Source organism: Juglans microcarpa x Juglans regia, chromosome 8D, assembly GCF_004785595.1.
Source record: "Juglans microcarpa x Juglans regia isolate MS1-56 chromosome 8D, Jm3101_v1.0, whole genome shotgun sequence".
Lineage (NCBI taxonomy): Eukaryota > Viridiplantae > Streptophyta > Magnoliopsida > Fagales > Juglandaceae > Juglans > Juglans microcarpa x Juglans regia.
Window position 1 is genome coordinate 11,375,988 of NC_054608.1, and position 26,262 is coordinate 11,402,249.

General features: G+C 38.8%; 1 long non-coding RNA gene across 1 annotated transcript; it reads right to left on the reverse strand.

The window, feature by feature from the left end:
• Positions 1-2,455: 2,455 nt before the first annotated feature.
• Positions 2,456-24,385, reverse strand: LOC121241961. The gene is made up of 3 exons (XR_005935854.1): positions 24,155-24,385; positions 23,914-23,975; positions 2,456-3,112 (listed from the first exon to the last, which is right to left on the reverse strand). It is a non-coding gene; the product is annotated as an uncharacterized LOC121241961 (long non-coding RNA).
• Between the last annotated feature and the right edge of the window lie 1,877 nt (positions 24,386-26,262).

Sequence of the window (26,262 nt, forward strand, 5' to 3'; positions counted from 1 at the left end):
TGAGATTGCTTGGATGGTTACATTTAAATCTCCTTCCATAACTATTTTGTTCAGCTTTAGTCTTTCGACTTCTTTGATGCCATTAAGTGCTGCACTTGCTTCTCCTTGGTTTGGGTTGACATTATTAATAAAATCTGTTTTGGCAAATAATACTAAACCATTGTCTTTCCAGCAGATGGATGCTAGTATGGATCATTTATTGCAAATAGCCACATCAAAAGTAATAAGATGATGAAAAGTTCGAGCTCAACTAGTATTCGAATAAAAATTAAATGAAATGGGGTTTGACCACTTAGTACTTGCTCGCACGTTTATACTCCTAACTGCAAGACTTGAGAGTCACTTCCTATATCTTTGATAGTAGAGGTTGAGAGTCAATATTTGGATTAGCCCCTACACCAAGGTGATTATTAAGGACGTGTTTCATACCATCAACTGCACGAACAACCTGAAATAAATAAAATGGCAGCACTAGGTGCCTGAGAGTACTCCGATGCCTAAATTAGAGAAATATTCTCAATATATGTATATGAATGAATCTCAATGTGTTACCTTCAAGTATTATTTATAGGAATATGTGATTGTTTCTAAATTAGTTGTAACAAATGAAATTTCTATAGTGGATTTTAAGTAGTGACTTACAAATAAGATGCTTTTCAAATGAGTTTCCACTTTGTAACTAAATTTATGTGTTGATTATTTTTCTATGAATGTTCATTGATTGACTGTTTGTTTGGCAATAACTTTAAATAGTCTATTAAAATTGAAAAACGCTTATTCACCCCCCAGGTGTTATGCTTTTTCCCAAAACTATATGAATATGTTACAGGGAGTCAATTAACAAGATACATTCATCTTTAGAGAGAGATGGATATTTAATTTGTAGATATTAACAAGATACATACGTTTTTTTCAATAAGGAAGAAATAGATACAACTTAAATCAGGGCCCAACAAATCAATATTAGCTAAGTTTTTACCATATTTGATAATGGCCCAACAAATCAAATGTCAGTTAGACAACATCCCTTACTAGCTTGGATAAGGAACATGTCCTAAGTTCTGATGGGGTATTAGTGAGAGTATTCATCAGTCAAGTCACTATATCTTCTCCAAGATATGACAGTGACCCTCTTTTCGCATAGTTGGGATCAAAATTTGGAGCTTCAAGGCCACGCAAAGCACCAGTTAGCCACACACTGCAATAAAGGAAATTTCATTTGAGAGCAAAAAAGGCCGAAAGAGTTGAGCAAAATATTTTCATAATCGGATTTTTTTGTATAACTAGCAAATGGCCAGAGTTTGTTTAACTAGTCTTGGATTAGAGCAGGGACTAGCAACCGCTCAAGAAGCATATCAAGTTCCGCAAATGGGCCAGAGTTTGTTTAACTAGTCTTGGATTAGAGCAGGGACAGCCTCTTACGGATATTCGGCAAACAGCAGTCGTCTTCTACTTTGCGATGCTCCCGATCTCAATTTCCGGCGCCAACAACGGCGGCAATCACCACAGAAATCACATGAGGCCATAAAACATCACAAACACCAACTATCATAAAAAAGATCCGTTCTTTTGAATTAAACTTGCAGAAACACCATCAACATCAAGAATGAGAAAAATAGGTTGCAAAATTGCGGAAGCTTTTCTTAGAAAAGCGCTGATACCATGTCAACCCACAAAAAAATAAAAAATGCGTTGGGTTCTTAGACGTGCAGCTGTGCCCGTTATCCTTCTTCCACCGTCGAGAACGGAAAGTTCCGTGAGACGCTCGTTGACGTTCTCTCTGAAGCGAGACCTGACTCGTGTGCCAGGTCTGACCCAGTCTCGGCTTGGAATATTGGCGGGTCAGCATGGTAAGCTGTTATCAACGCCTCTGTACCCTCAGTCTAGTAATTTGATTTTTACAATGAAATGATAGAGAAATACCTCGGAAAGGACATGCAACTGCTCAAGATGCTTATCAAGTTCCGCAAATGGGCCAGAGTACGTTTAACTAGTCTTGGATTAGAGCAGGGATAGCCTCTTACGGATATTCGGCAAACAGCAGTCGTCTTCTACCTTGCGATGATCACAATTTCCGGCGCTAACAACGGCTGCAGTCACCACAGAGATCACATGAGGCCATAAAACATCACAAACGCCAAATATCATAAAAAAAGATCCGTTCACCATGTCAACCCACAAAAAAATAAAAAATGCATTGGGTTCTTAGACGTGCAGCTGTGCCCGTTATCCTTCTTCCACCGTCGAGAACGGAAAGTTTTCTTTGTTCCGTGAGACGCTCGTTGACGTTCTCTCTGAAGCGAGACCTGACTCGAGAGCCAGGTCTGACCCAGTCTCGGCTTGGAATATTGGCGGGTCAGCATGGTAAGCTGTTATCAACGCCTCTGTACCCTCAGTCTAGTAATTTGATTTTTACAATGAAATGATAGAGAAATACCTCGGAAATTAAGGACATGCAACTGCTCAAGAAGCTTATCAAGTTCCGCAAATGGGCCAGAGTATGTTTAACTAGTCTTGGATTAGAGCAGGGATAGCCTCTTACGGATATTCGGCAAACAGCAGTCGTCTTCTACCTTGCGATGATCACAATTTCCGGCGCTAACAACGGCGGCAGTCACCACAGAGATCACATGAGGCCATAAAACATCACAAACACCAAATATCATAAAAAAAGATCCGTTCACCATGTCAACCCACAAAAAAATAAAAAATGCATTGGGTTCTTAGACGTGCAGCTGTGCCCGTTATCCTTCTTCCACCGTCGAGAACGGAAAGTTTTCTTTGTTCCGTGAGACGCTCGTTGACGTTCTCTCTGAAGCGAGACCTGACTCGAGAGCCAGGTCTGACCCAGTCTCGGCTTGGAATATTGGCGGGTCAGCATGGTAAGCTGTTATCAACGCCTCTGTACCCTCAGTCTAGTAATTTGATTTTTACAATGAAATGATAGAGAAATACCTCGGAAAGGACATGCAACTGCTCAAGAAGCTTATCAAGTTCCGCAAATGGGCCAGAGTACGTTTAACTAGTCTTGGATTAGTGCAGGGATAGCCTCTTACGGATATTCGGCAAACAGCAGTCGTCTTCTACCTTGCGATGATCACAATTTCCGGCGCTAATAACGGCGGCAGTCACCACAGAGATCACATGAGGCCATAAAACATCACAAACACCAAATATCATAAAAAAATATCCGTTCTTTTTCATTAAACTTGCAGAAACACCATCAAAATCAAGAATGAGAAAAATACGTTGCAAAATTGCGGAAGCTTTTCTTAGAAAAGCGCTGATACCATGTCAACCCCCAACAAAATAAAAAATGTGTTGGGTTCTTAGACGTGCAGCTGTGCCCGTTATCCTTCTTCCACAGTCGAGAACGGAAAGTTTTATTTGTTCCGTGAGACGCTAGTTGACGTTCTCTCTGAAGCGAGACCTGGCTCGTGAGCCAGGCTGACCCAGTCTCGGCTTGGAATATTGGCGGGTCAGCATGGTAAGTATGTTTAACTAGTCTTGGATTAGAGCAAGGACAGCCTCTTACGGATATTCTTTAAACAGCAGTCGTCTTCTACCTTGCGATGCTCCCGATCAGAATTTCTGGCGCTTACAACGGCGGCAATCACCACAGAAATCACATGAGGCCATAAAACATCACAAACACCAAATATCATAAAAAAAGATCCGTTTTTTTTCATTAAACTTACAGAAACACCGTCAACATCCACAATGAGAAAAATACGTCGCAAAATTGCGGAAGCTTTTCTTGGAAAAGCGCCGATACCATGTCAATCCACAACAAAATAAAAAATGTGTTTGGTTCTTAGACGTGCAGCTGTGCCCGTTATCCTTCTTCCACCGTCGAGAACGGAAAGTTCCGTGAGACGCTCGTTGACGTTCTCTCTGATGCGAGACCTGACTCTAGAGCCAGATCTGACTCAGTCTCGGCTTGGAATATTGGCGGGTCAGCTGTTAATGTTATCCCAACGCCTCTGTGCACTCGCTCTAATCGGGCAATACCCATGACGGCTGAAACCATATATAAAAGTTTAAAACCGTTTCCTATCTTTTGTTTAGGCGGTGTGGGACAAAGTCATGGCCGGCTCAAGGGATAGGCAACAAAACTTTGAGTAGGCCCACGGTGAAAAAAATTATAGAAAAAAATAGATTAGTATAAAATATGAAAAAAAGACGCTCTAAAATAAAATCAACCTTAAATAATAAAATTTGGTAAAAACAAAACTACAGTAAATACAAAATTTTTACTCAAAAATATATTGTCCAAACTGTACAAAATTTTGAAACAAGGGTAAAACTGGAATAGAAGTGTCAAAATATGATATACTACTCTTAAATATTTTCTAGAATATGATGTGTGTTTTTATAATTATGGCATTGATTTTTTTTTTTAAATTAAGCATTAAGAGAAATATTATTGTAACGATCCAACCCAATAATTTTAAAGAAAATCTTAATGGACTTAAGTTATGTTTGACAGGTTGTACTGGAGAGTTCAATTGCAATTTATTAGGCCCAATAAATGCAATAAATGGGTTAAAGCCCAATTTCTATTTATGGAATAAATGAGCCTATATTTTATTTGGTTGGCCCCCGTGCTTATCTTTTTAAAGGAAATATCCAACCCAAGTAGAAACCCATGCAATCAAGACCCTTTCTTTTCTTCCTCGTAAAGCTAGGTTTGTGTGTGTGACTGGAAACCAGTGCAAGGTAGCTGCTGCTTAACCTACTTTTCTCTAGAAGAAAGCTCATGCAGCTGACTCTCTCACTAGAGTCCCTCCACACACTATAGTGCTTTCCTTCCCGCCACCACAAAACAACCCATTCTCAAACAGGAACCAGTCAACCATTCACCGCAAACGCCTCAAACCTCATAAACATCAAATGGATTTGGATTTACTCATCACACAAACTGAAGCTCTTTTTTGGCAAGATTTAAATCTTGAACCTGCACCAAAATCAGCAAAAGTCATATCAAACACAGTTTTAGTAGGAAGATCGGTAGCAGATAGGCCACTCAACAAGTTTGCAATCCACTCTAGTATCAAGGAAACATGGAACTTCATCCAGAAATTTCTCATAGAAGATCTAGTAACAAGCATGTTCATTTTCACGTTTCGATCTCCCCAGGATAAGCGAAGAGTCTTAAACCAAGCATCCTGAAACTTCAAAGGCCACCTATTAATCCTCAAGCGATGGCCCCTAGGAGCTACTTTGCAAGAGATTATTCTAAAACACTCACTGTTTAATATGCATATCCATGGGCTACCCCTCAACCATATGACATTGAGGAATGCAACCAATATCGGGAAAGCTTTAGGCAATTTGATCAAAGTTGAAGAAGATCCTATCTATGGGATAGCATACAGAAAATACATTAAGATAAAGGTCGAAATCGATGTCATTAAACCCCTTCAACAAGGATTTGCAATGCCAAGGTATGAGAATCATGAAATATGGGTCTCCATAAAATATGACTGTTTGTCTGATTTTTGCTATGCATGTGGAAGATTGGGTCACTCCTAAATCTTTTGCAATTATAAAAAATCAACTCCCATGAAGCTTAACTATGTACCATGGCTCAGAGCGGATTTCAATAGCCCAAGCTTTTCTCAGATACTTCAAAAAATAGAAGGAAGGCAAGATGCAGATGTGGACCCTTCGAAAAACACAGCTCAACCACCCGCGGCTCAGGATAGAAACAGTAAGGGGAAAAGAATCCAACTTTCAAACAATTAACAACAAAGAAACTATCAGATAGCTTTCTTGGATCAGAATGTACTTACCAGAGGCGACATCAATCCCTTCGCAATGGAGACTCCAGAGCTTCTTCAATTCTTTCCATCGCCATTGACTACCCAGCGACACGAAGCAAGCTCCACTCGAATGACGCCTTCCAACTCTTCACCATTGTTCAGCTACAGTGAATCGAGTGCATTCAATTCCCCACCAACCAAAATCAATATCTTCACTGTAGAACCAACTACTACCTCAAATCAAATAAATCCAATCCGCAGCCAATTTTCCCTTTATTAGCTGGACCAGGAATTAAGACAGCATAAAGAATGGCAGCAAAGCCACAGAATTTCTTAGGAGTCACACCGCCGATCTCTTCTATGTCGGCTAGGACACATACACCTTAGAAGGCACAGTGGCAAATATACTTGGCGATGTAGAGTTGCAAAACACAGCTGATCAAGCATGGGGCCACGGTTTCCTCAGCCCATCTAGGTGAGCCCAAGTCTCAACCCTTCAATTCAATTACAAAAAGGCCCATTTTTATTGATCAGCAAGAGAAAAATATTTTCTCTACTAGGCCCATAACCTTTTGCCCACCAAGTCCACTCACACCATTCCCTGAAAGCCAGACTGACAACTCTCCCAAGCCTAGCCAATCTTCTACAGAACCCACCCAATTCAATCCTTTGCTTCAGGCCAGTGGAACATCCCAAAATCCCTGCACTCAAATGCATCAACCTTGCCTAGCCCAAGAGCTCAACTTACCCCAGACCCAGGCCTTATACACCACCACCCAATCAAGCTACCCCATGATATAAACAAGGCCCTAGCAAGCCCACCATTATTTCGCTCCAAACCCCTGTCAAACCTCACCACAAACCTCGACTTCAACCTCCATGACTACACAACCCCCAAACAATCCCATGAACCCAGCAAACATCCCCACAACGCAAGCGACTCAACAAATAAAATCACCACCACCTGCTTTCATGTCAAACACCCCATCCCCAATAGCCACTTCGCCTTCTCAAACCAAGAAGCCTCACCCAGCCATCCTTGCATCCAAGCGACAAATGAAGAGCGGACTCCCCACAACCCCTAAAGAGAAAATCCCAACACCTAGTGAATACAGAAAAGCAAACAACTAATGAGCCCACAACCAATGCATCACAAATGGAGGAGTCAGCTTTGGCTCTCACTCTATTTGAAATGCAGTTAGGCTTCACGGGAAAAGAGAAAAAATTCAAAAGGAAAACTCGCATGTCTCCTTATAGTAGACCATCACCACCTTCTCTAGTAAAGTCCAAACAAGCTAGCGAGGCAAACTTCAAAATGCCTCCCCCCGCTGAATGAAGATACTAGCTTGGAATTGCAGGGCCTAGCACGACCGAAGGCAATCAGACACTTAAGGGCTAATATTAGGACTTATAAACTGGACATAATCTTTTTGTTGGAAACCTTGGTGTCGGATGAGCACACCATATCTATAGTAAATATTATAGGTTTCCACTAATTTGTTCACTTTCTAGCTGCTTGTAAAAAAGGGGGCCTCTTACTTTTGTAGAGTTCGGGTGTAGAATTAGAACCTGTCCATATTAATATGAATGTTATTTCAGTTTTAGTTTACTCAGATCCCCCTCATAATCCATGGTTAATTACTTATGTATATGCACCAGCCCAATGGAATTATAAAACTAAGTTTTGGAGTCACCTGGACTCAATACACCAAGCTTTTCCTGGCCCTTCGATATGTATGGGCAACTTTAATGATCTCATTGACCAGTCTGAGAAGCACGGTGGGCGCCCAATCATCTTTAACCTAAACAAAGGCCTCAAGGCTCTTATGAATAGAAACAACCTCTTTGACATTGGTTTCACAGGTCTAAGATTCACATGGTCAAATAACATATATGAGAAAGCACTTATAAGGGAACGACTAGATCGAGTAATAGCAAATTAGGAATGGAGACTATTATTCTCTGATGCATCCTTGCAACATTTAGCCTCATCAGCATTAGACCACCACCCATTCTTGCTTCATACCACGACAAAACATCGTCAAGCCTCATCTTTTAAATTTGAAGAACTCTGGATTTGCGAGCCACTCAACCATCAAATAATAAAAGAAGCATGGAGTAAAAGCTATCAAGGCAATCTGGCCTACATAGTCTGCAAGAAAATCAAATCAACCAAAGATGCACTCAAACAATGGAACAAAAAACACTTTGGGCGAATTCAAAATAATATCCAAGATCTAGAAAGAGATTTACTTGAAGTTCAAAGCTGCCAAATGAAATCTCACAATCAAGAAAAAAAAGGTTCTTGCAACATAGACTCTACAAGTAAACAGAAAATAAAGAAACATTATGGTGTCAAAAATCAAGGATCACCTAGCTCATCTCCACATATCTCAACACAAAATTCTATCATCTTACAACAACAATCTGAAGGAGAAGAAATGCCATAGACTCCATCAAATTTGGACCAAGTAACTGGTCAATGGACCCTCTCGTTATTGAATCTTCATTTATAAATCATTTTAGTTCAGTATACTTTTCATCCAATCCGCAAATCTTGGAGTTACTCGAAAATCTTTTCGACAAGCAAATCTCGGATCGTGATAATGAATCGCTCAATGCGATTTCAAATGAAGAAGAAATATTAGGACCCCTAAAACAAATCACAACCCACAAAGCGCTAGGTCCAGATGGCATGACGGCTCTCTTTTATAAACATTATTGGAACATCATTAAAAAGGAGGTCATCCAACCAATGCAGAATTTCTTCAGAAGTGGAAAACTCTTGAAGTAGATTAATCATACCAACATAGCTCTCATTCCAAAAACCCCAAGCCCGAATTCCCCAAGCCAATACCGCCCAATTAGTCTCACAAATGTCAGCTACAAAATCATAACAAAGATACTGGCAAACTGCTTTAAAGCCACGCTAACTAATATTATCTCCCCTCTTCAGATGGTTTTTGTCCCAGGTTGTAACATAAAAGAAAATACCATAATCGCACATGAGCTATTCCACCATCTCAAAAGAAAAACCGGGAAAACGGGATTAATGGCCATAAAGCTTGACATGGAAAAGCATTTGATCTGGTTGAATGTGATTTTCTTTTCATGATAATGAAAGCATGGGGACTGAATCAAGGATGGATAAATCTGATAAAATAGTGTGTAACAACAGCAACATTCTCCATCATCATCAACGGCTCACCATGAGGCTTCTACAAAATACAAAAAGGACTTAGACAAGGAGACCCGCTCTCGCCTTTCCTCTTCACTAGTCACAATGGCACTATCAAGAATTATGTTAAAAGTTGAAGTGCAAAGTACACTTGAAGGGGTAAAACTCAATAGAAATAGTTTGCCCATCTCACACCTACTCTTTATGGATGACACAATTATCTTTGCAAAAGCTATGGAAAAAAATGCTCAAGTTATCTCATAAAGCTTAGCACAATATCAATAATGGACGGGACAAAAAGTTAATTAGAGCAAATCCTCCATCTTCATCACAAGGAACAAAAGTCCAACAACCAAATTATCTATATTTCACTGGCTTCCTTACCAAGCATCTTCAGCAAGAATGAAATATTTAGGCTTACTAACTTCCTTTAACAAAAATAAAAGAGAGAGCTATAAAGAAATGTTGAACAAAGTGGGGAGCAAACTAGAAGGTTGGAAATCAAAACTATTATCACAAGCAGGAAGAACAATGTTGATCAGATCAGTAGCAAGCACTATCCTATCCTACCACATGAGCTCCTTTCAACTCCCAAAATATGTATGCATGGCACTCGACACAAGCTTTAAAAACTTTTGGTGGGGATTCCCAAAGGACAAAGCTCATAACATGACATTAAAATCATGGAAATCCATATGCCAACCAAAAAAACTAGGAGGACTCAGACTCAGATTGATGGGAAGAATGAATCAAGTGTTACTAGAAAAAACTGGATGAGAATTAAGCGAAAGACATAATGGCCTGTGGCATTCGATTCTCTCGGCAAAATAGTTCCAAAACACAAATTTTTGGAACGTAGCACCAAAATCGTTTGACTCATGCATGTGGGATGGTATTCTCCAAACATAAGACATACTCAAAAAAGGAAGATGTTACCAAATTCTTAATGGTCTTTCAGTCAATATCTGGTAAGAACAGTGGATTCCTTCTTTGGAAAATTTTAAACCAAAGTCGATCCAAGGTATGGAACTATTCTACCTTTCCCTCGAAGTTTCGGATATAATTATGAACAATCCATTTTCGTGGGACATGCCAAAAATGCAAAACCATTTTGACCTGGAAAGCATTACATTTATCAAAAAAATTCTGCTGCCTACAATCTTATCGGGGCAAGACAAGATCATTTGGACACTGAACCACAGTGGGAAGTTTTCGGTTAAAATAGCTTACCAGGTAACAATCAGCAGCCAAGATTCAGTGCAACAATATCTCATGATCGCGCTCTTCAAGCCTCTATGGAGTCTAAGAATCCATGACCGTCACAAGCTGCTACTCTGGAACATCCTCCCCACCAAGTTAAGGCTAAGTGAAATTAACTTGAATCTAAAGAATGTCCTCTGTGCTATCAAACAGAAGAAACCTTGCTACATCTTTTCACAGAGTGTATAATAAACTGGATACTATGGCAACAAAGCCACTGGCCATTAAATTTAGCAAACTTGCCCATCAACTCCATTTCAAATTGGATAGGGATGATCATATACCCTGGACAAGAATTGGGATAACGGGACAAGGAAAAACACCACTTCCAGCTATTCGTAGTAATTATCATGGATTTTATCTGAGGAAACAAAATGATATTGTTCATAATCACACTACCCTATCCCTAAAAAAGGAAAATAGTCATCTGAGTCAATTTATGAGGAATACAATAAAGCATGGGAAGAAAAACAAAAAAAGGCAAGAAGAAACTTGGAAACCTCCACTTCCTAATTTTCAAAGTTTCTCTTTCGATGCCGCAGTTAGAAATAATTTCTCAGTAGCATCAGCGATTCGCAGGAACCACGGTGCGGATATCCTGGAAATCAGAACATAAAAAATTCAAACTTCAAACCCTCTGATAGCTAAAGCCTCGGTAGCACTACTAACTTCCAAAATGGCAACTCAACAAAATCTAGCAATAAATGACGGCGACACCCAATCTGTCATCACAACCATTGAAATCTCAGACTCATCCCTCTTTAGGCAAATCTCCCCCATCATGGAAACTAGCGAAAATTCATTGATCCCAAAATTGATGTGTGCACTCAGTGGCGCAATAGGTAGCAGTCAATCATATTTTTGGATGCTTACCTCTATATAATCTCCTTAGATGCTTTTTGTTTATTGATAGTGGAAAAGATTCATCTTAAACTTTTTGAAATTCTGTCTTTTTATTCTATAATATGCTTGACTAGAAAAAAAAAAAAACCTCATTTTCTCTAGGGTTTCTAGCAACGGTGATACATACATGCATACACACACACACACACACACACACACACACACATATATATATATATGCACAGTTGGGTTATATAAACACACGTGCAACAGGGTAACACACCACAGAGGGTGGAAAGAACAACTTTACTTTGAGGGTGAGAACCTCCAAGAAAAACATAGAGATAAAGAAGAAGAAGATTAAAAAAGCTTATATTAGTTTCTGGTTATCTATCTGTAGACCACTAAGGCTCATACATATAGCTAGTGGAGAGTAACTATTATCCCTAAATTGGGCTTGGCCCGACTACCAAGCAAAAACTAAACAATCTAATTGTAAACAACAAAATAAAACAAAGGAAGTAAACCTATTCTCCGGGCTCCAGGCTGTTAACTAGATTCAAGTCCAACAAGTTGCAAGCAGGTGCTTGCTAAAAAATTAACATAGCAAAATAACAAAATAAGGCCCACGAGCCTAAGGCCATGTGAACTATTACAGATCCTCTCCCATCAAGACACCTTGCCCACAAGGTGCGAGTAAGTTTCCTTGATTTGATCATAAGAGTCTCATTGCGGGCAAGTATCATAATCAAGAAGGAAACTGACCAATTGTTAGGCTTGCAAGTCCGTGAATTCTTCACATCTTCAAAAATCTTGACAGCTTCGTCAACATAGCCAACATTAGCACACAGGGCCACAAGTGAATTGTTGGGAACTACATTCAACTCCATTCTAATGTAGCCACCTTCAATAACAACCGATTTTCCACCGGGACAAGATAGCATCACATCAACAAGTAATTTGCTTCAGTCAAATCTTGCAAATAACACACATTTCTAGCACCAGATCCAAGTTTCAATACAGAATTCTCAAGAAGACCCAAGTTAGCGCTCTTCAACATCTCAATGTGGAAAGCAAACACAACATGGTAGATTGAGGTCTTTAAAACATCAGCAATGGCATATGCTTTCAAATATTGACGCCCACCTCTCTTTTTAGCTTCTGCAACTTCTACTCTTCCAGGGCTTAATGTTGCCCATTTAATCCCAGCTGGCCCCATCAATTGTGGGTCGCTTTAAATGTTGGCCTTCTTCCCCATAAGTGCCTCAACAGCAAAAGGGCAAGATAACAAAGTTAAGATGACAGCAACATTACTGCTAGAGAGCTGAGCAATCCCAAACTTATCCACCCAGTGCAAGCATGTAGCTAGCGAGCCAACTGTCTTGGCACACCATGCATATAGTTGAAGGTTGTTCAGTTGTTCACTGTACTTGGATTCTAGACATGAAGCACTTAATGAGAGTAACTGATTGAATAGTTGGGAGGTTTTGTCAACATTACTCTTCAAACCTTCAACCAACTTTGATGCAAGTTCTTTAGTGGCCTCAAGCATACAACTGCGACTCTTTTGTAAGTCTCGCTAGTTTCTTCAAAAAAGGCTGCCTGCCTCCATGTATCAACATTATTCTCACAAACCATGTAGAGATCAACATAGGAAAGATACCAAAGAAGAGAACTTGGGTTGCAAATCTTGAACCTCTTGGTTTGTAGCACCCGATGTAAATGGTGACTTAATTCCCAATAAAGGATCAATGCAAAACTTCCAATGAAAAAGATGATATGCTCAACAATGAACTTTCTTACTACATCTTGGCTCTTAAACTCCTAAGGAAGAATTGCTCCTAAAATAGCTAAAAATAGATAAGCCACCCCAAAAAGCTTCAGAGCACTTATGGTAGCTAAAAGGAGCCCCATCTTGAAGCAAAATAAAACCAAAACCATCAATGCATTCTTATAAAAATTGTATAATATCGTGTAGGCCATCCGTTGGTAATTCCAAGGCCTAATGACCCATATGAAGGAAAGAATCTAGACTGTCCCATTGCAAAATTTGATGCCATTGCTGTTTGTCGACCCTTTTGGCCACTGATTCCAACTCCAACATCAGCCATTTGGATTATTGAAACATCATGGGCACCAACCCCCTTGGTAAGTGTCATGTTAGAGGTCTTGTTCTATACGATGCCAATTCCAACTTTGTGAAATGGAGCCACTCGACAATAGCTTATAAACATATTATAGGTTCACAAATCAGGGTAAATCCCAACACTTTATTTAGCTAAGAACACATCCTATCATGGGTAATTAGAGTCGAGAATGTGACCTTATCAGAGTTTAACCCTCTCTCACGCATTTCATCAAACAACTTATCTGCTTTAACCAAATCCCTACACCTTCTAAGCTTTTCATCAAGAATCATTTCCCTATTTTTTTTTCCAATCAAAGCAACATCTTCCTTATTTAGATTACATGAATTTAAAGACTCAACCACCTTTGCAAGAGAACCATATCTTGCATTAAGAGGAATTGCGAACCCAAATGACCTTAGCAGGATGCCAAGCATTTTTCTTGTCACTCCTAAGGCTTCCTATGTCTCTTTGTAAAGATGTATTTTGGAGCCTTAGCTATTAACGAGACTATTACAAATTTTTAAAGTAAGGAGAATGAGAAGAAGTAGCAAAGTCATCAAAGGGAGATTCCTTTCCTCATTGATCTGGAGGATCCATCCGTTCTCGACCTCCAGGCATAGCACGATTCCAACCCTCTCTACCTTGGCGAGAGCAGCTATTGGCTTTACCTCGTGAAAACCATGGCATTCGTGACAACGCCCTTAGCGGCTCTCCCATTATAGCCCTCCTACTGCGCCATTGAATCTCCGAAGTACAGAAAATTAAAACAAAGCTCTAGTGAGAACGAGTCAAAGATGTTGGATAAGAGTTCGAAGATGGGTGGAATCAATGATATGCTTGCTTGATTTCAATTCAAGGAATTGGACATGGAGATTTGTAAACAATGGATTATGGGGTCGGCCAAGGGTTTAGTAGGGTGGTGTCAATTTTGGTGTGGGGTTTTGCTAAATGTGGGGAAATAAGGGTGTTGTAGGTAGGGGATTTGGGAGTACAAGTGGTAGATGCACACTGAAGAGTGGAATAATTAATTTGTCTGCCATGAGAGAGAGGGGGAGAGGTTTTACTTGGTGACAGCCGAAGATTACATGCTGGAATCAAAATCTTGACCCCTATTGCTAGCATTAGAGTCTCACCCATGGCCAAACCGATCCAATATTCCCTAGTCAAACAATGAAACAGAGAACGAGTGACACTTTTTGGCCATGGAGGGTGCCATATGCAACATGGCCATTTGCTTGGGATTATTCCCATTATAGCCGATCTAGATAAATTCCTTTGAGTTGATTTTGAAACATAGACCACTTCAGGACTTTTGCTGGTTAAATCGATATCATTTGAGATCTTTGGTTGAATGAATGAACCAACGACCTGATTATTTTGAGCTCTTTCTTTATGGCAATAATTTGAATCCTCTGGACCTTTATCTTTTTCTTCAACCGTAATTGCATGTTCTTCTTCCAGTACTACATAGATTTGGTGCTCCAGATAGTTCAAGTTTTCATTGAAGTTCCCCCTAAAATCTTTTAATTTTTGCAGGATAACTTGGCATCTTGCTTGTGTTTGTTCTACTTGCTCCTTGATTTTGAATAGAGATGCAATAATTTCTTCCGTGTGTTGATATAACAAAGATCGGTGTCTCTTTCATACCAATTTGTAACACACCTCAGAGGGCTAAAAGAACAATCTCACTTCGAGGGTGAGAACCTCCAAGAAAAACATAGACATAAAGAAGAAGAAGATAAAAAAGTTTCTATTAGTTTTTAGTTATCCTTCTGCTGAACACTAGGGCTCGTACATTTAGTTGGTGGAGAGTAATTGGTATTCCTAACTTAGGCTTGGGCCGACTACCAAGCAAAAACTAAACAACCTAATTGTAAACAACAAAATATACCAAAGGAAGTAAACTTATTCTACGAGCTCCAGCCCGTTAACTACATTCAGGTCCAACAAGTTGCAAGCAAGCTAAAGAAATTAATATTGCAAAATAATATAACAATGCCCACGAGCCAAGGCCATTTGAACTGTTACAAACAGACCCATACATGCATGACCAACACCTTCCCAGCAACTCCAGGTTCTCTCCAGCAAGCACGACATCACCATTGCTACTACTTCACTTAGCCATGAAGCCACCTGAGGTCTCTTTTCATGCACCACCGAAACCAATGAAAACACCACGACGAGGTTGCACCACCCTACATATTGGATCCACCACCAAGCCGTAAGCGTCAAGATGCCCTTGCGTTAGCAACCCAAGAACAGAGTACAACCCAACCTCCAAGCATGACAAACTAGAAAATTGCATGCCCAACCACTGTCGAAGGACGCCTATAATCACTACAATTGCATGGAAGCAACCAAAGTAAGAGATAATAACCACTGTAGAACTTTTCTCCAACCTAGACAACCACCTTAGGAAGTCAAAACACCACTTAGCAACCAAAGAAATCGCTGACCTAGCCACTAGAGTTCAAACACAAGACTGTCTCTCGGTTGCACCACACGAGCCAATGACACCAAGCCACATAACCGACCCTTATATAGGCAGACTAAGAAGCCATCCCACCTGAAACCTCCATCGTAAGCCATCATAGAATATGCTAACAACCACAGAGACAACCGGTCAGCCACTTTCTGTTAGACTCTCACCGTCCGGTAAGCCTACACTGAAATCTCTCCCATCTGTCTCTTTTCCATTGTGTTTCTCTAACTAGCAGCACTGTTGTTTCCTCCTCCACGACCATGCATAGAAAAGGTCGCCTAGCATCGTCAACCTCAACCTAACCATCGGGGTTGTCCCAACCCTTCTCTCACATGGTTTCCTTCTCCCACGATGAGCTTTGAGTCTCTGTTCCTCGTCCATTTTCTCTAGAATGCTCTCCTTTTTAAATGGAAAGTGGGCCTTGGGCCTTTGGACCATTACCTTACTACCCTATAATATTCTACATTTGGTTCCCACCTTTTTAAATGGAAAAGGACTTCCCACATTTGGTTCCCACCTTCTTATAGGCGTCTCCACCCCCCCACCCCCTGCCCCCCAGTAATACCAAGAACCTTGGTGCATGGATGCCATTTGGCTTCTTGGCCGAAATGTCTCTTCCTCTTCCCTATGATGGGATTGCATTGGAAAACCAAAAGTCACCTTCTTGCAAGTGGCGTATGGCCTCCCAACTGAAACCCTCTCTTCCCTCTTAGCCCTTCTTCATTTGTCTAAGTTCAATCTACTTGGTGGCAAAATGGTAAATCTCAAAATCCTAAATCAATCTTGAACCACTACATGTGTGCATGTTTACCATTTGGTAAGTGGGGTGTGTGTCTGCATGTGGCTTGCCAAAAACCCTTTCCCCTCCCCAAGAAAGTCTCTTCTCTTCCCTAGGTGAGTAGGTGGCATGTGCCTCTTGGCTTGCCCTTGTTGTCGCCCTTTGCACTTCCCTTCACAAAGATTCTTCTAGAATCTAGGTGCATGCCTTCCCACGAGTCTCTTCTTTTTTCCAAACAAAATCTCTTGGAACTCTAAGGCCATTCCTCCATGCATGACAAGTGTCAACCAAGATGGTTGGCTTGCATGTGGAGAGCGTAATCCTCTTGGCCGAACCTTAGAAGTCCCTTAGTATTTGTGCCATCTGATTTGTAGTGCTCCTAGGTGCCTCTTTGTCTTCCCAAATCATTACAAACTTCTTCAAACTTGTCAAAATCCCATGGGTGCCGTGTAGGTCTCTTGGGTTCACCAAAACCCTAATCTTTTGTCACTCCCCTTGCCTTCTTTCACGTCCAGATTCAAAGTGACCTAGAAGTGAGTTATGCATGTGAGACACGTGGTATATGGTTGGTGAGGGTTGGTGTGTTCCCTATATGTGGCCGAATCCTCTCTCTTTGTCTCATCCACTCACTTCCTTTTAGAACCTCTTTGCATGTTGGACAAGTGTCACACTTTGCTGCTTTTCTAGGTTTCAAATGATGAGTTTCTAGAAAAATAAAAATGATCTTTTTATGCCATGTGGCGCCTCCTCTATCCTTAGTGATCAACATTGGGTTTCCAAACCCTAATGCTAGCTTGGTTTGCTGAAATCCACACGGGCCTTTATTGGCTTTTCCCTCTTCTTTCTCTTGTGGGCTCTTATGCTTAAGATTCCAAAGTCCGAATAAACAGAACATATTTCAAGGCATTCCTCTAACACCTAGAATGATCCAATAACTAAAATAATATCCAAATAAAAATATGAACGGGGACAAGGCAAAGTCTAGGATGTCACACTATCCAAACGGGCCCTTCATCTTTTTTTTTGTTATAATAATTATAGGGGGAGTAGAAAGGAAATAACTACTACTTTGACTGTAAAGAAATGTGCATTGCAATCGTCTGTTCTCGTACTTTGTTTGAAATTTTCCACTCTACTATGGGAGGCAACTGTTGCTTACACATTTGTCTATCCAATAGAGATCTATTGAATCACTTTAATGGCTTAAAGATGCATCATATGAGCAAGTTAGTTATGCTCAAACTGTTGATGACATGATGGTTTTGTGGTCTTACACTCAAGACCTTATTAAACAACATATGCTTTGTAATTCACTTTGACAGAAAAAAAAATCTCCAAAAGAGTCTTTTTGAAACAAAGATAAACGAGTCACTGGTGATTGAGTGAAAATTGTTGCTATTGGCGCCATGGAGGAGGGTTAAAGCAACCAGTGCAAACAGGGTGGAAAGAAAAGAAAAAGTCTTTTCATGCGTGGTTGATTTGGCATAAAGGCTAAAAAGCCAATGCTTCAGCTTTTAGTTTACATTTCTTTCTAATTATGTTATTTCTTGGTTTGTAGAAGTTTGTGTTCATCACTTAATTTTAAGGGCTTTCTTTCCTTCCCCAACATTTATGAAAGGAGCTATTGTGGAGTACTTTTTAGGATGGATAATAATGGAGACGAAAATGAGAACAATGCTTATGCTGGTTCCTCCACATTTATTGTTCACCGTTGATGTGCATTATTGGTTGTCTTACCATATAAATTGAGCAATGTTAGTTGTTTGGATGAAAAGAAACAATTGAAATGAAAAATGCAACTTTTCAACTTAGATTTTATCAATTTTAAGTCTGTTTTAATTTAAATGGTTGACTTATGAAACTTCTTTAAACGTGTCCAATTCAGTAAGCTACTATTTATTGAGTAATAATCCAAAACAACCCCTTTTTAATTCAATATTTATCATAAAATTAAACCCGAATAGTCCCCTCCTCAAACCATTAGCAAGTGTGCTTTCCAGACTACACGGGTCCTTCGTCTGACGTCGAGCCCAACCAAACGTGCACCATGAACTAGTTGTTGCCGATGTGCAACCCAGAAGAGAGAATAAGAATTCAACTGAGCATCGTTGCCTCGCTAACCACGATACCCAACTCCATGGGCCACTAGTCACAGTGCCACCTTGCGGGAAGAACACAACCACATGTTCCTCCATGATAAACCAAGCTAAAGCCACAGTAAACAGCAAACAGAAACACCCCTGTTCAAGCACCACCATTCGCAGCTCCCACGTTGCATGGTGCGTAAGCTCCTTCTCCCCATTTCTTGGGCTCTCCGTCATGTTAATCTCTCTCTCTCTCTCTCTCATCACTTTCTCTCAACGTCGTGCCGCCACGTTGACTACCTTCGATCTCCACCCAGCACTGCCCTGTCGCATCTCTCATTCCCTCTCGATGAGTATGGACTCCTCTCTATTATACAATGTAGTTTGAGTGTCTATGAGTTGCCTTTTAAGTTCCAGCCTTCCCAAGAACCCATACATATTTATGGTCAATTTCCAAAAATACCCTTGGTTATACATTGGGCTTGATTTTTAATTTACCATGTGAAGGCTTTGTTTTAAGTATAAATATTATTACAGAAGATAGTTAGGGTTTTAAAGTATATTACTTATTATTATATTATTTTGTATCAGAAATTTTATAAATGAATTTCAGTAGTAAGTGTTTAATATGATTTTGAATGCTTTAGATAGGATTAAGGCTATTCCATTCAACGAAGTTTTGATTTTTACTGTAATAGATTTTATTATAATTATGTAAAGTAAATATTAAGCTGGAGTTGTCTTTTGAAGTGGGCTTAGTGTTAATTGAGTAAATATGTTAGCCATACAATTTTAATTTATAGAAAATCATTTAGAGTTTAAGGTATTATACGGAGAAATCAAGTGGATGTCGATAAATTTGGGGAGTGACGATATTTTAGGATTACAAGAATCTTAGAATTTTAGGAAAAATAGGTTAATTTAGTATTTCAGGTTTAAGTATCGAAATACATGCTCAATATGATAGGAGTTAACTCTCTGATTCATGCGGGACTGGGGCGTTACAATAGGAAACACATGTCTTATCCTGTGCAAAAAAAAATATATATATATAATATTATAAGCAAATGTTTGATATGATATATGTAGACTTCATAAGAGAACATCTTTTATCCAACAAAAAAACATAGTTTTTATGCAATAAATGTTTCTTCAAGGTGACAACCCAACCCCATTACAACAAATAAGGTTTTTTTTCTTTTCTTTTTTTTTCTCTTGAAATAAAGAAATATTAAAAAAAAAAAAACTTTCTTGGAAAATTTTGACCAAAAGGGCCTACCTGATAGCTTTAGTATCTCATCAAGATATTTGTGTCTAGGGGGACTTTCCCAAATTCTAGTTCCAGAATTTTGGCCACAACTCCTCCAGTCAAGTCTCTCTATTCCTTCTACAACACATAGTGTGGTAGCTAAGAGGATTCTTCACATCCATAAGAGAGGGAAGCAGAGGCTAGGGGAAACGGAGGCGACGACGAACAAATTTAATTTTTGCATTTTCATTGGAAAGAAACAAATATTTTTTTTTTTAAAAAAAAAAAAAGCTTTCTTGAAAAATTTTGGCAGATTAACCTGCCGACTAAAAGAGCCCACTTTATAGCTCTGGACCTTTGGTATCTCATGAAGATATTTGTGTCCAGGGGGACTTTCCAAAATTCCAGCTCTTTCCCTCATTTTGGCCACAACTCCTTCTCCTCTAGTCAAGTCGCTCTCTTCCTTCTATAGCACACTACACAGCTAAGAGGATACTTCAAATCCATAACAGAGTGGAATGGAGTCGACGGAGAACAAAGTTGATGACGATGAAGAATAGAGGCGATGATGATGACAAAGAGAATGGGAAGGGCTAGCCGGCTAGGGTTTGGTTTGCAAAATGCAAACTTAAGCTAGTTTAAAACATATCATGTTGAAATCGACGTTTAACGGGTTCAATCCGAAATCTAACTTAAGCCGCTTTTGTCAGACAGGTTGAGTCAGGTTGTGCGGATGGACCGGGTCTACGGTTTTTCTACACAGGCCTAGTGACAAGCTCTTAAGGTGCATTATAAAGCTGTCATAGTAGCTCTCTTTTAACTGAAGGGGCAAATGAAAGCAAATAATGATCAAACTTTGACCAACTATCTATATAAACTACTCGTGCGAGCTTTATGATGGACAATATTTATACAAATAGTGGGTTACTTATGGCAATTGTGCAGTGCTTCAATGTTCATATACATAGAATTTTAATGCTTAGCACATTTTTTTTTTATTTACAATTACACCTATAGATTAGAATCAAAGCTATTTTTAATTACACATGCATGCCAAGCCATCCACCAACCTCCAACCCAACCGATATGCCATGCTTGTGATCATCCTCTTCCTTTTTCTTTTCTTTGTTTGTTTATTAATGATAAGTGAATGAAAAAATAAAAAAAGAAAGGTTTTTGAGATCAGTTGATGATGATGATAGTTGAGACTACCTCTCAAACCATAAATACAAACTGAGATCTCTTCTCACTACAACAAATTTGGTATTTTTCCGCGAATTGTTTTTCCACAATATACGATCGTGGCAAATAGTAGGCTGATGACACAAAAATTGTTTGTGGGAAAAAATAAAAACCTTTTGTCACGAGATCACGTTGGCAAGTAACACTTTGTAGGAAAACAATATTTTGCCACGAAATAAACACCTTTTGCGGCGATTAAAAGTTGCCGCAAATAAACTTACAAAAAATTTGTTACTTTTGTGGGTTATTAGTTTTTGGCACAAGGTTATTAGTTTTTTGCAGTGACATTTTCTCGCCGAAAATAGTCTTACCAAAATTATTTTTCTCTCGTGTGTTATTAGTTTTGGGGACGAGATTATTACTTGTTCTTTGCATTGGAGGGGTTCTGCAGGTCAAGTTACCAAAACCTGTTCTTTGCATTTAGTTATGGGGAAAAAGAACCCCCTATCAATTGTTGTGTCTACTTTCCTTTTATGCCATTAGCCTTGAAGTAGGGATGAAGTGGATTTTTTTAAACCACGGCCCACTATTTGTGAAGTCATGAATTCTAACTTGTAAAGTTTTGTGATTATGTGGTGTATGTATATAAATTGTGTTCTCATTAGAAGTTATTCTTGTGAATGTTAGCATATTTTTACATGTTTTTTTAAAAATTTATATAAGGGTGAATTTGGATCTCCAAGGTTTGGATATATTTAAAAATTTGTTATGATTATTTTTGGCTCTAAATCATTTTTTTTTTTTTACTTTACAATTCTTTTTTTTTTAAATTCTCTTAGCATTTGCCGCGAATGCAACTTGTGGCAAATATATATATATTTTTTGCTGGAAGTAATTATTTCCCGCGATAAGATTTCTTCGTAAATAAGTATTTTTGATGAAATATTTTGTAGAGAATATATATTTCTCATGAAAGTATTTTATCGGAAATACCAAAGATAACTTTTTCCACAAAAATATATTATGGGTAAACACTTTTTGCCACAACCTCTTCTCGTGGAGAATGATGTTATTTCTCACCACATCATACTAGATGAAACCTTATTTTTCATGAAGAAAAAAGGTTTTAACCACTACGGTAGTTCATGGGAAAAAGAAAGGTTTTCCCATGAACTTGTGGTTTGGTGGAAAAAGAATTTTTTCCGACCAGTTTTATGCCATGAGTCTCCCATGACACAAATTGGTGGGAAATAGATTGCTTCCCACGAAGTCTACACTTTTTCTAACCACAGTCCCTCACAGGAAAAAGCGAGATTTGTTGTAATGAAAGCTCGGCTCGACTCGTATAAACTCCAATAAACTCAAATAACTTTGTATTTATTGTTTTTTATAGTACTATTTTTAATAAACTCAAGGAGCTATTTCATTTACTTGAATACTTATGAATCCAAGTGTTATCATATGTATATACAAACTTTACAGAAATATTAGCGAAAAGTCAAAAATTTGCTTGTCAAGAATATCAGATAAAGTTAAAATACAATATAAATAATGTATTTTATCTAAATGAAATAGCTCGTGAACAATCTTGAACTTGCTTGAATATTAAGCGAGCTCTTCATGAATATAAAATCTAACTCGATGAAAAGTTCGAACTCGACCCTTGTTCGAATAAAAATTAAAGGAAATGGGGTTTGACCAATCACTAATTGCTCAAACTCGGCACGTTTATACCCCTAACTGCAATACTTGAGAGTCACTTCCTATATCTTTGATAGTAGAGGTTGAAAGTCAATATCTGGATTAGCCCCTACGTCGAGGAGATTGTTAAGGACGTGCTTAACACCACCAACTGCACGAACAACCTGAAACAAATAAGATGGCGGCACTGGGTGCCTGAGAGTACTCCGATGCCTAAGTTAGAAAAATGTTATCAGTATATGTATATGAATGAATCTCAATGTGTTACCTCCAAATATTATTTATAGGAGTATGAAGATGTTGATAACGACTAACTCCAGAGATCGAGAGGTTCTCGTGGAGAAGATATAGAAAGGTCTGAGGTTTGAAGCTGTATGCATATAGAGATCTAGTGGGTCACTCATTATGTTGCAAGCCAAATTTAGCTACTAAAAAGGTCTTATGAGTGTTTCCAAATTGGTTGTAACAAATGAAATTTCTATAGTTGATTTTAGGTGGTGACTTACACTTGGAGTGGTTTTAGATTTTGAAGATGTTCTTCAAATGAGTTACCACTTCGTGACTAAAAATAATTTGGTGTTGATTATTTTTCTGTGAATTGTTTCGTTGATTGACTGTTTGTTTGGCAATAATTTTAAATAGTCCAGTAAAATTGAAAAATATTTATTCACCCCCTCTAGGTGTTATGCTAGGATAGAACCACTGTTTTTTCACCACTAAATATGGAACATCATTTATGTGGTCATCCCAAAACTATATGAATATGTTACAGGGAGTCAATTAATAAGATACATACGTCTTTAGAGAGAGATGGATATTTAATTTGTAGATAAGGTGCATACTGTGTGTATCCCAAGTAAATGATGTTCCAAACATTTTTCCGATAAGTAAAAGTTTTTATTCGAAGAATAGGTATAGTTCAAGTACACAAAATATGCAATGAGCAGTATTAGCCTAATTCAATATTAGCTAAGTCAGTTAGACAACTTCCCTTACTAGCTGGGATAAGTGACATGTCCTAAGTTCTGATGGGGTTATTAGTCACTATATCTTCTCCAAGATAGGACAGTGAACCTCTTTCTGCATGGTTAGGATCAAAATTCGAATCGAATGAACCTCCTGTCAACCTTGCGGCATACTGCGCGCAATCAAGGAAATTTCATTTGAGAGCAAAAAAGGCCGAAAGAATTGAGCAAAATATTTTCATAATCGGATTTTTTTTGTATATATATAAGCAAAACTAGAGCAGGACAGCCTCTTACGGATATTCGGCAAACAGCAGTCGTCTTCTACCTTGCGATGCTCCCGATCACAATTTCTGGCGCTAACAACGGCGGCAATCACCACAGAAATCACATGAGGCCACAAAACATCACAAACACCAAATATCATAAAAAAAAGATCCGTTCTTTTTCATTAAACTTGCAGAAACACCATCAAAATCAAGAATGAGAAAAATACGTTGCAAAATTGCGGAAGCTTTTCTTAGAAAAGCGGCGATACCATGTCAACCCACAACAAAATAAAAAATGTGTTTGGTTCTTAGACGTGCAGCTGTGCCCGTTATCCTTCTTCCACCGTCGAGAACGGAAAGTTCCGTGAGACGCTCGTTGACGTTCTCTCTGAAGCGAGACCTGACTCTAGAGCCAGATCTGACTCAGTCTCGGCTTGGAATGTTGGCGGGTCAGCTGTTAATGTTATCCCAACGCCTCTGTGCACTCGCTCTAATCGGGCAATACCCATGACGGCTGAAACCATATATAAAAGTTTAAAACCGTTTCCTATCTTTTGTTTAGGCGGTGTGGGACAAAGTCATGGCCGGCTCAAGGGATAGGCAACAAAACTTTGAGTAGGCCCACGGTGAAAAAAATTATAGAAAAAAATAGGTTAGTATAAAATATGAAAAAAAGACTCGCTCTAAAATAAAATCAACCTTAAATAATAAAATTTGGTAAAAACAAAACCATAGTAAATACAAAATTTTTACTCAAAAATATATTGTCCAAACTGTACAAAACTTTGAAACAAGGGTAAAACTGGAATAGAAGTGTCAAAATATGATATACTACTCTTAACTATTTTCTAGAATATGAGGTGTGTTTTGATAATGATGGCATTGATTTTTTTTTTTTTAAATTAAACATTAAGAGAAATATTATTGTAACGATCCGACTCAGTAATTTTAAAGAAAATCTTATTGGACTTAAATTATGTTTGACAGGTTGTACTGGAGAGCCCAATTGCAATTTATTAGGCCCAATAAATGCAATAAATGGGTTAAAGCCCAATTTCTATTTATGTAACAAATGTGCCTATATTTTCCTTTTCTCTAGAAGAAAGCTCATGGAGTTGACTCTCTCAGTTGAGTCCCTCCGCACACTATAGCGCTTTCCTTCCCGCTACCACAAAACAACCCATTTTCCTCAAACAGGAACCAGTCAACCTTTCATAGCAAACGCCTCAAATCTCAGAAACATCAAATGGATTTGGATTCACTCATCACACAAACTGAAACTCTTTTTTGGCAAGATTTAAATATTGAACCTGCACCAAAATCAGCAAAAGTCATATCAAACACAGTTTTAGTAGGAAGATTGGTAGCAGATAGGCCACTCAATAAGTTTGTAATCCACTCTAGTATCAAGGCAACATGAAACTTCCTCCAGAAATTTCTCATAGAAGATCCGGAAACAAACATGTTCATTTTCACCTTTGAATCTCCCCAGGATAAGCTAAGAGTCTTAAACCAAGCACCTTGGAACTTCAAAGGCCACCTATTAATCCTCAAGCCTTGGCCCCCAGGAGCTACTCTGCAAGAGATTAATCTAAAACACTCACTGTTTAATGTGCAGATCCATGGGCTACCCCTCGACCATATGACATTGAGGAATGCAACCAAGATCGAGAAAGCTTTAGGCAATTTGATCAAAGTTGAAGAAGATCCTATCTATGGGATAGCCAACAGAAAATCCATTAAGATAAAGGTCAAAATCGATGTCACTAAACCCCTTCAACAAGGATTTGCAATGCCAAGGTACAGGAATTACGAAATATGGGTCTCCATAAAATATGAATGTTGTTTAATTTTAGCTATGCATGTGAAAGATTGGGTCACTCCCAAATCTTTTGCAATTATAAAAAATCAACTCCCATGAAGCTTAACTATGGACCATGGCTTAGGGCGGATTTCAATAGCTCAAGCTTTTCTCAGACACTTCAACAAACAGAAGGAAGGCAAGATGCATATGTGGACCCTTCGAAAAACACAGCTCAACCACCTGTGGCTCAGGATAGAAACAGTAAGGGGAAAAGAATCCAACTTTCAAACAATCAACAACAAAGAAATTATCAATTCCCCACCAACAAAAATCAATATCTTCACTGTGGAACCAACTATTACCTCAAATCAAATAATCAAATAAATCCAATCCACAACCAATTTTCCTTCTTATCAGCTGGACCAGGAATAAAGACAGTAGAAAGAATGGTAGCAAAGCCACAGAACTTCTTAGGTGTCACACCACCGATCGTATCTCTGTCGGCTAGGACACATACACCTTGGAAGGCAAAGTAGAGGTAAATATACTCAACGATGCAGAGTTACAAAATAC